The 9,094-nt window shown below is 44.9% G+C and overlaps 1 protein-coding gene across 1 annotated transcript in view; it reads right to left on the reverse strand.

Moving 5' to 3' along the window:
* Window positions 1–8,885, reverse strand: part of KIAA0141 (KIAA0141 ortholog) — a 20,013-nt gene extending 11,128 nt beyond the window's left edge. Inside the window, exons 1-4 of the mRNA XM_010579172.1 lie at window positions 8,823–8,885; window positions 8,500–8,620; window positions 7,991–8,134; window positions 1,294–1,349 (exon numbers count right to left, since the gene is read on the reverse strand). The gene's annotated coding sequence lies outside the window, so the exon portion shown is untranslated. The remainder of the gene's footprint in view (window positions 1–1,293; window positions 1,350–7,990; window positions 8,135–8,499; window positions 8,621–8,822) is intronic.
* Window positions 8,886–9,094: the final 209 nt, after the last annotated feature.

The raw sequence follows: 9,094 nt of genomic DNA on the forward strand, positions 1-9,094 counted from the left end.
AATATCACTCATAACTCCCCCCTTCAAAAGTAACGTTAGCCCTCGTTTACCCTCCCACATATGTCACCAGCACAAACAGTCTCTGCCAAACGTGCACTGACATATTTGCATACGCTTTACACAATTCAAGCTGAGCCCACACTGACAGCTTACCGAACGCTGCACACTCCTAATAACATCCTGCGCAGCAGAGACAATGTCTTTTCTTTCTCAGTAATGAACAGTATTTTTTACTTTACGACAGCTCTGGGAGGTGGTAGGAGGATTAGCCTGGCCTGCAGCTTTAGCTTCCCAGCTTGCGTACAAATTTAGTGCCATCGAGTGGCAGCAGTGCACACTGCACACGATGCCTCTGCACTCGGGGAAGTCACGCAGCAAAAATGCCCCTTGCCACCCAACAGTTTTACCGCTCAGCCAGCACTCAGAGCTGCTCACAAGAGGACAAGTCATGGACCAACTCCCCTCCTCTCCTGAGACCTGCCCCACGACCTACGAGGGAGCTACAGGCTCTTTCTACAGCCCTGCAGAAGCGGCACCTCTCAGGACTGGGAGCTTGGCGCTCAACCCCTCAGCAGAACAAGCAAATGCCTTTCTGGTGGGGGAGCAGAGGGCACTGCCATGTCAAAGCGAGGAACCCACTCTGTTAAATACTGAATTTACCTCCACTCTGTTCACAGTGTCCTTGAGCAATTGCTCAGCCGACTGATTTTTAAAATAGGGAATTGTCTGCACCTAAGACTGTGAACTGCAAGGAAGTAGCAGGCTTAATCACAAGAACCGTAATATAATTTACAGCCTTGTGACTCTCAAGCTGATGCATCCTCTTCAAGCCCAGTGTCTTCCTCTATAACAGAAAAGACCCAGTCCTGATTTGCAGCTTTAGGAGCAGTGACACCACCTTCTGCAGTCATGGGTTGTCTGGTAAAAACCGAAATAGCAACAGCACGTAATCACCTAGTGAAAGATTGCATCAAAATGCAAATACACAAGAACAGACTGGTGCTATGGGATAGTGGTTTTCTTTGTTTCGTTTGTTTTGGTTTTTTTTTTTTCCATTTTCTTTCAGTACTTCTTTGCTAGCACCCCTGTTCCACAGACACCTTAAAGGACGGGGATACCAGTTTGTAGTTCCTGAACTTTGCTCTGGCTAAAGCAGAGGGTAACATACCACATCTCTCTTTCTCCTGGCCTCCAGCTGTGCAGGGCAGAAAACAGTCTTGTGTGTGAGTGGATTGCTCAGGCAAGGGAAAGGACCTCAGGTACATATGGAGGGTGCGAAAAATGAAAGTGTACCTTTGCGCTGCGGAGAACTGGCCCCAAGTTGGAGCTCTCAGGGATCTGGAACTCCCCTATATTAAAAAAAAAGAACAAAAAAAGCAGAGTTAAGCAATGCTGTATCTTCACCTCTTCCTCCTCTTCCCATCCTCTCTACGCCACAGCTCTTTCCTAGAGGACTGATCACCCACCCAGTCAGGGATATTAAGAACAGAAGGAACACCAACCAATCTAACCTTTGTATCAAAAGCAACCAAGTGCCACATGAATACAGTCCTGTAATCTGCAGCTGGCTAACGCACCTCCTCCAGAAAGGTTGCCATCTTGATTTGAAGGTAGAGTATCTCCCACTTTTCCTGAGAGTTTATTCCAGCAACTTGTAATCGCTGCTTTAAACCTCTGTGCTTCACTTTAAATTAAAATACAACTGGTTTCTGCTCCCAGGCACTGGCTCTTCTAGGCTTTTTTCTTTTTACTAAAAAGCCTATTCTCCTTTTGAAAGTCCTGATACAACTAATCAACCCCTCTTGATTCTTGTCTGTGATTCTAAACAGACTGCGCTGTTCATGTCTTTCAGCTGAAGTACTTTTCTGCCCGAGATGATTAACTTTATGACTTTTTGCCACTATTCCTGAATTTTCAACATTGTTATTGAAGTGCAGACCCTCTCACCAGTGTCACAGGAAGGGTAAAATTGCCTCCTTATTTGAATTTGTAACCGCCTAGTTTGCATATATCAGAACTGTGCTCCTATTCCCATTGCCCAGGGCATCACACTGAGATTTCGTGCTAGGTGCTTGCTAGCTCCTAGCTCCTTTTCCACGTAATTTGTGTCCAGGGTACAGTTCTGCTTCTGCAAGGGGATCATGAGACATGTTATTCTGGCTGCATCGGATGCAGGCTTAGGTTATCACCCCAACATGCCCCACTTGCTCATCACTGCCCTCTTAGATATGCTAGCACTACCATGTGTTCAGCCACTATCCGACCAGTTTCAACCAGAATTATCTAATGAAAATATCTACAGCAAAAGCTAAGCCACCTTGCTCCTGACAGAACTGTGCTAGAAGCGATTACACAGGCATTTACGCCAGCTACTCTAAGAGGACAGTGACCTCCAGCAAAGAGGACGAACAGGCGAGGGCTGACCGAGGCCAATTATTTTTAACCTGAATCACCATAAGCAGCTGGATCCCACCGGGCACCTAGCACCAGGTGCTGAAACCTGGATCACTTCAAGCCAGTGCTGCTAACACAAGAAGTAGCTGTGCCCTCCCCATATCTCCCTGTCCCCCTCTCAAGCTGTGTGGCTGTATAGCAGGAAGCTAGTAAGAGTAAAAAACCCAGTCCTTTCAGGGGCCCGATTCCTTGATTCCTGCACTGTATGGCTACACAAGCACTTGTGCCGGTGCAGCGGCAGAAATGAGTGTGCAACAGGCAGGATTGCTTCTTGCAGTGCCTGTACTGCCTTACAATGCGCATGAAGCTGTGGCCTATGTTCCAGCTGCAGCCTCGTTATTCCCAGATAAACAATTCCCCTCTGGCTGTATTAAAATGTATTTTATCTGAACAAGCCCCACGCACCCAACAAGGAAGATCGCCATGGCAAACATGATTTCTATTCATCATTCCACCAAAAGTAATATAATCTGTAAATTTATTAGTTATGTTTTACATTTATTTTCAGATCAGGCATAAAATTATGTGATCTTTCTCACTGTAAGACTCTATCTCTCATTCAGGTATCTCCCTCATGATGTAATTTGGTTTTTTGTCATACATACAACAGCAAATCCCATGAAGAAAAACATTGTCTGCATTAAAAATTCTCCCAACTACTTGTTTAAACATCAGTACATTCATGCTTTCAAGAAACTTTACATTTCACATAGACATCTACTCCTAAATCAGAGATTTGTCGTTTACTGAGAAAACATGCTGTTTACAGCAACAAACCAACCATTACCCCATGAAAAATAACAAGAAACCAATTCTGAATTCTATCAGCCTGCAGAACTGTCTCATGTCCCTCTACCACTGGAAACCCCTCCTCACACAAATCCCAGTTATCTCACCAGATAAGAGTTACCACTCCCGGGAAGCACACCACTCCTGGGGAGTCATTTGGAAGAGAACACAGGGACCAATTGATCCTAACACCCAGTCCCATCTCCTGAAAAACTAGACTATTGAATTCTCTTGGAACTTACCTTTGAGGCCAGGCAAGCCTCAAATCAAATCTCTCCATGGAGATCATGATTTTTTACGACTCGCCTGTTTCAGAGCAGCTGTCTCAATACCAGGCACACAATCTAAACATATCGCCTAGTTTCAGCAGTAAACAGAGAAATAAAAGCACCCCCCGGCAGCAAAGAATCCCATCCCACTTAGCAGAATGAGACAACCAGCTTAGATTAACCTTCAACCTGACACTACTTAACACAAGTTCAGCCCAACTGTTTGTTTCTTATTTCCCAAAGAATGGTCAAACTTCAGCAGAACTTCATAGGAACTAGGCTTTGAACAAATTCATTGCTATACTGCACACACAGAACCACGTTAAATTATTCTTAAGGTTGTATGTTCAAAGCACACAAAAAAAGCTGGGAATACCACAGCTGGAATTTTCTGTGCACTTTATTTCTACTTCTTCAAACATGTGCTGTGATGTAACTTGACTATGCATCCTTTTTTCCATGCAATCTTGAAGCTTTTAGTGTACTGGATGCCCAATGCTCACATATTCAGCAGCTAATAACTATTTGGTGTGTCCCCACTGTTCATCCTGTACTAATCAAACGTTGCTCAAAGCTATCTCGAAATGAGGAATTAATAATCTTCTCATAGACAGTCTAGATTGCTCATCCCAAAACATCCAAACACTTCACAAGAATGAATTCACAACAAGAGCTGGACAAAATCCAGGATTTCTGCCTCATGGAAAATTTTAGTGTTTCCAATTGGTTTCATTGTGCTTTGAAATGAAAACACACTTTTGAAATGTCTGTAATCTCAGAATTGAAATAACGAATTTTACAGTTCTGCCAGGGGTAAAATACAACTCCCCAGGGCAGCATTCAGCTGCTATAACACTGAGGCTGGCTGTAATCACCCGCTCGTTCACTATGTGCCTTTAACTTTCGGCAAAAAAGCTTCGAGTGAGGCATGAATTGCATGAAAAAAATAGGATGCAATCATGCAGCTAAGGACTTGCTCATAGTAATATCCAGAATGTTATTTAAAGCAACTTTTAAATTAATTTCCTAAAGTTTTCTTTTTAAACACACTAAAAGTAATAGATTCCATCATATTGTGTTATGTTAAAACTGGAATGGCTCATCTGCAAAGCTGGGATGTTTGGATCGATCACAAAGATCTTTGCCACTTGAGGTAACAAAGTAGCTGACAACAATAGCAGATTGTCATTGTACATGTAGACCAGCAAGTCTGGAAATTAACTGAAACACTGAAAGAAAGGGTGAGGACATGGAATTCTCTCTAGAAGGTCCTTTGCCATTGCTGGCAACAGCAAACTGGAGAAGCGAAGGTACATTCTGCTCCACTCCAAGTTCTGGAGGTCTGTTCTCTAATGGCAAGACTTTGCTACCAGATTCCCCTGCATCATCTGCCAGGTGTCTGTCCTTCTCTTCCTTCTGCTCTCCCCAGCTTCTTGCTGCACTCTGATTTAGCCAGCCTCATTCTCTTTCAGTAGCTACACACCAGAAAAAAAAAAATCCTAAACCTGAGGCAGCTTTTTCTGTAGAAAGCAAAACATACTCTGAGAGAAAGGTATTACCAAGGCATGACCAAGCTTCACTTTAAAACTTTCCATGGAAAGATTCACAGGACTTCTCATATTACAAAACTAGGCATTTTTTCAGACTCTTCAGTAAAAATTACTGAATCTCTTCTCCCTGACTTTTCTCAATATATTCCCACAAAATGGATGCACAGCATAATGCAAGAATGTAACCTGAGGACTTATGTATTGAGCAAAATCAAATTATTTCTGACATACATTATCTCTTGACAACGGACAGTTGTAGATGCTTGGGCAGAAAGGGTAAGGAACAGGGATTATAAAGTCACACTTTTCCTGGCAGAACTTTCCAGCAATCAGCTGTTCCGTGATCTTCTGAGCAGGAGGTTATGGCTGGACCAATTAAGTCTAATTTGAATGTGTAATTTTACCTAATCACTTCTTGGAACCCATTTATACTTCTGGCCTGTAGCAATGAGTTCCACAATTTACCTGTGCACTAGCCAAACATATACTGTCTTTTGCTTTTTTTCAAACTTGCTACCTGACCATTTCTGTGCTGCCTATTAATATGTGTATTATGAAAAATATTGCCCCTATTCACCTTCCCTCAACACTTTTAGTTTCGCAGAGCACTAGCACACCCTCTGCCACTTCTTTTTTAAGCTGAAGCATCAGTCTCTATTTGTATGTAATTGTCTCCTTGTCATCCTTTTCTATGCCATTTTTGTTATTGTTTTTAAGACAGAGTGTCTTTTCCCTAAGTGTTCAAGATGTGGCTGCATCATAGACTTACACAAAATTACGATACTCTCTCATACTCAGTTCCTTCCCTTACAATAATTAACATTTAATTGGCCTCACTGCTGCTGAGCACTGACTTAACCTTATCAAAAACATACCCATGGTGACTTTAAGTGTTCCCTCTGCAATATAATTATTAATTTGACACTCCTCATTCTGTATGTGTATTTACAGTTACATTCCCCCGTGTCTACCAATTTAACCTACCTTGGGATTACCCTGGTTTTAGTTTTTGTGCAATCTTTTGTTGTGACTTTTAGATTTGACTGTCCTGAATAATTTTGTATCATTTGCTTCTTCTGTCACCTCACTCGTCACCTCTTTTTTCCAAATCACTGCTGACTGTGCAGAACAGAACAGGTTTCAACAAAGGACTTAAGGGAATCCACCAGTAATGGCTCTCCATTGTGAAAACTATTTCTTGTACTTCAAGGAGTTACTAGCCCAAGAGTAGCCCCTCCATCTTCCCTCACATCAGCTTTATTTCTCCAGATAGCTTTGTTTTAGGTCCTGGCTGAAAGATTTTCAGAAAGCTAAAAGCTGGATAATCTTGCTCCACATGCCTGTTGACTTCTCCAAAGAACTCTTAATAGATTTACAGCTCTCTTAAGTTTCTGCAATGGAGCAAGTTGGCCCGAAAAATGGCTTCCTAAATCCTTTCAAGACCTTTGATTCTTTGATGTAGCACACTCATCCAGGTATCTAATATCTCTATTCTATAACACAGTTTCTATCAACTTAGAATTACCTTTTTGGCAGTTTTGCAGCTCAAACAACTCCCCCTTTCTAAAAGCCAACGTCCATTTTGTCAATGTTCATTCTTCTGGTCATACAGCAGATTTAAGCACTGGATTACATATCGTCATTAGAGGCTCAGTGACTTCATAGCTTCTGCAGAACATCCGAACAAAGAGCACGTGGCCTTAGTGACTTGTCACGGCTGAATTTATCAGTTTGCCTAAAAGCTCTTCCTATTGACTCTCTGTAGGAAACTGTTTGTCAGACACAGGCACATGTTCACTCCTGAATGTTCAGCTGTGCCAGCTGAAGGCATCACTGTCTCCACTTATTCCCTACCACTTCTCCCAGAGGTCCATGTCCAGTAATCTGCCAGTGAGGCAGTGTGTCTGAGTGCTTCTTAATATGCTCCAGGCAAAAGCAGATGGGTTAAACAGTCTAATTGGCAGTTTAGGTAAATTAACCTGGCTGTTTTCCTGGAGCTAATTAGGAGACATGGAAACAAAATGCTCCATTTGCCAACTGATGGGAATGGTAACCTCTGGCAGGAGATGGGTTTGATAAGCAGTGATGGGCAGTAGCTTAAACCAGCACTGAAGAAAGCCAAAAATCTGGAAGAAAGCAAAGAATGGGGAACCCCTCTGACCTTTTCTGCAACACCTTACATTATCTAGCCAACATCTGTGGGCTGGCTTTTTTACATTCTTCTCCGACACCACAATCACATGTCCCCTTTCTACTTGCTCCAGCCGGCTTCCTGCTTCTAAGAATTTTCCTGGAGCTGTTACTAGTGTTTATACATCTAGTGAGTAGGCCTATTGTAGGCCTCATCTGATCTTCCTTGACATGACTTTAAACTTAATGTGTAGGACATGCTTTCCTGGGTAAGACTTCAATTTTTTTGGAGTATATTCTACTATTTTTATAAAACTCATTTTAATAAGAATGTCTTTTATACTTCCTTCCACTGTCTTACCTACAGCATAAGCGCTCAGAAATACATCCTCATCTTCCAGGAAGAAAATAATTCCTTTAGTTTCCCACCATGTACACAAGTCTCCCAAATCAATGGTGCAGTACTATCCTGAATCCTTCTGGCTGCAAACATCTGTCCACAATAAAAGAACAGAAACTGGATGCTGTAATCAGGTCGCTAAGGCAGACCAGTATTGGTAAAGCCCATGTCACCTGCAGTTACAGCACAGGCTCCTCCCTGCCTCCAGGAGATTTTTTCCCTCTGTCTCTGGACTCCTGGTTCATCTCTCTGAAATTCTTGTCTTTCCACTCTAACCTATGTCCTCAAGTGTCAATAAATGGATATACCCTTCTTGGCTCCTAGCTTTGCCTTGGGGAAACTCAGACTCAGAAGTCTTTCTGCCACAAGTATCCTGCCCCACAGCACGTTGCACATACCTACTGCTGTCCAGGGCTGGCTCTCTCCTTCCCCTGAGGGGATGCCTGAGGATGAATTCTCTGGTACCACCTCCGGACTTGCTTTCTGCAGGAAATGGGACCCCAGCTGCACACCAGGGCAGCTGGTTGAGGCTTCAGTCACCACTGAAATATAGAGCACAAAAGCAGTGTCTGCTTTAGGAGACAACACTGGACTGTATATTTACGTAGCGCCCTTCTCTGCTCTGACCACAAAGCCAAGCAGGAGGAAAGTTCATGGAGCAGGGTCCAGAAGGGAAAACAAAGGTAAGGGCATGTGGGATGCAAAGTGGGATTGCATCAACTCGTTAAGAAACAGCGAGATTCCCCTGACAGATACCAGCTCTCACTCTCCCCAGAGAGCTTGAGAGCTGGTTGTCAGCTTCTTGCAACAGCTCTCTTCCAGTCTTAGTTAACATATCACGAGGCGGCAATCCCGCGGGACAGCCGGGCCCTCCCACAGCCCTTTCTCACAAGCCAGAGCTGCTAACCTGTCTGCTGCGAGGGCAACGAAGAAAGCCACAGAGACCTGTGCTCTCTCCTGGCGTCCGGCAGCGACCTCAGCCACGAGATCTGTCTTACCACCTGCAGAAGCAGCGCACCGAGCGCTCCCTGAAGAAAAGGAGACACAAGTCAAGGAAAACAGCCCCGCTGCTCCCTCCTTCTGTCCCGTTTCCACCCGGCAGCTTGTCCGCAGCTCTCTTTCGAGGATCCCTCCCACCACGGCTCCCCTCCATCCCCTTTCCCACCCCCAAAGCCTCCTGGAGACATCCCTCCCGGCCAGGGACACCCGGCCCTGCCCGCCGCTCCTCACCCAGGTGACTGCCTCCAGCACGGAGTAACGGGGCACCAGGCCGGGCAGGGGCTGCTGCCTTCCTCCTCGCTCCCGGCCACCCCGGGGCCGTCCATCCTGACAAGCGTGCGCTCTGAAAGCAACCAGAAAACACCAACGCCGTGAAGCCAGAAGTCAGCCCTCAGCCCCCACCCCTCCGCCCCCAGCAGCGCCCTGAGGGCAGGGGGACCCCCCCGCCCCGCTCTCGCTGCGGGCCCCGGGGCCAGGCAGGCCGCACTCACCGCTCGGGGCTG

Source organism: Haliaeetus leucocephalus, unplaced genomic scaffold (genome assembly GCF_000737465.1).
Source record: "Haliaeetus leucocephalus isolate CR32 unplaced genomic scaffold, Haliaeetus_leucocephalus-4.0 Scaffold656, whole genome shotgun sequence".
Lineage (NCBI taxonomy): Eukaryota > Metazoa > Chordata > Aves > Accipitriformes > Accipitridae > Haliaeetus > Haliaeetus leucocephalus.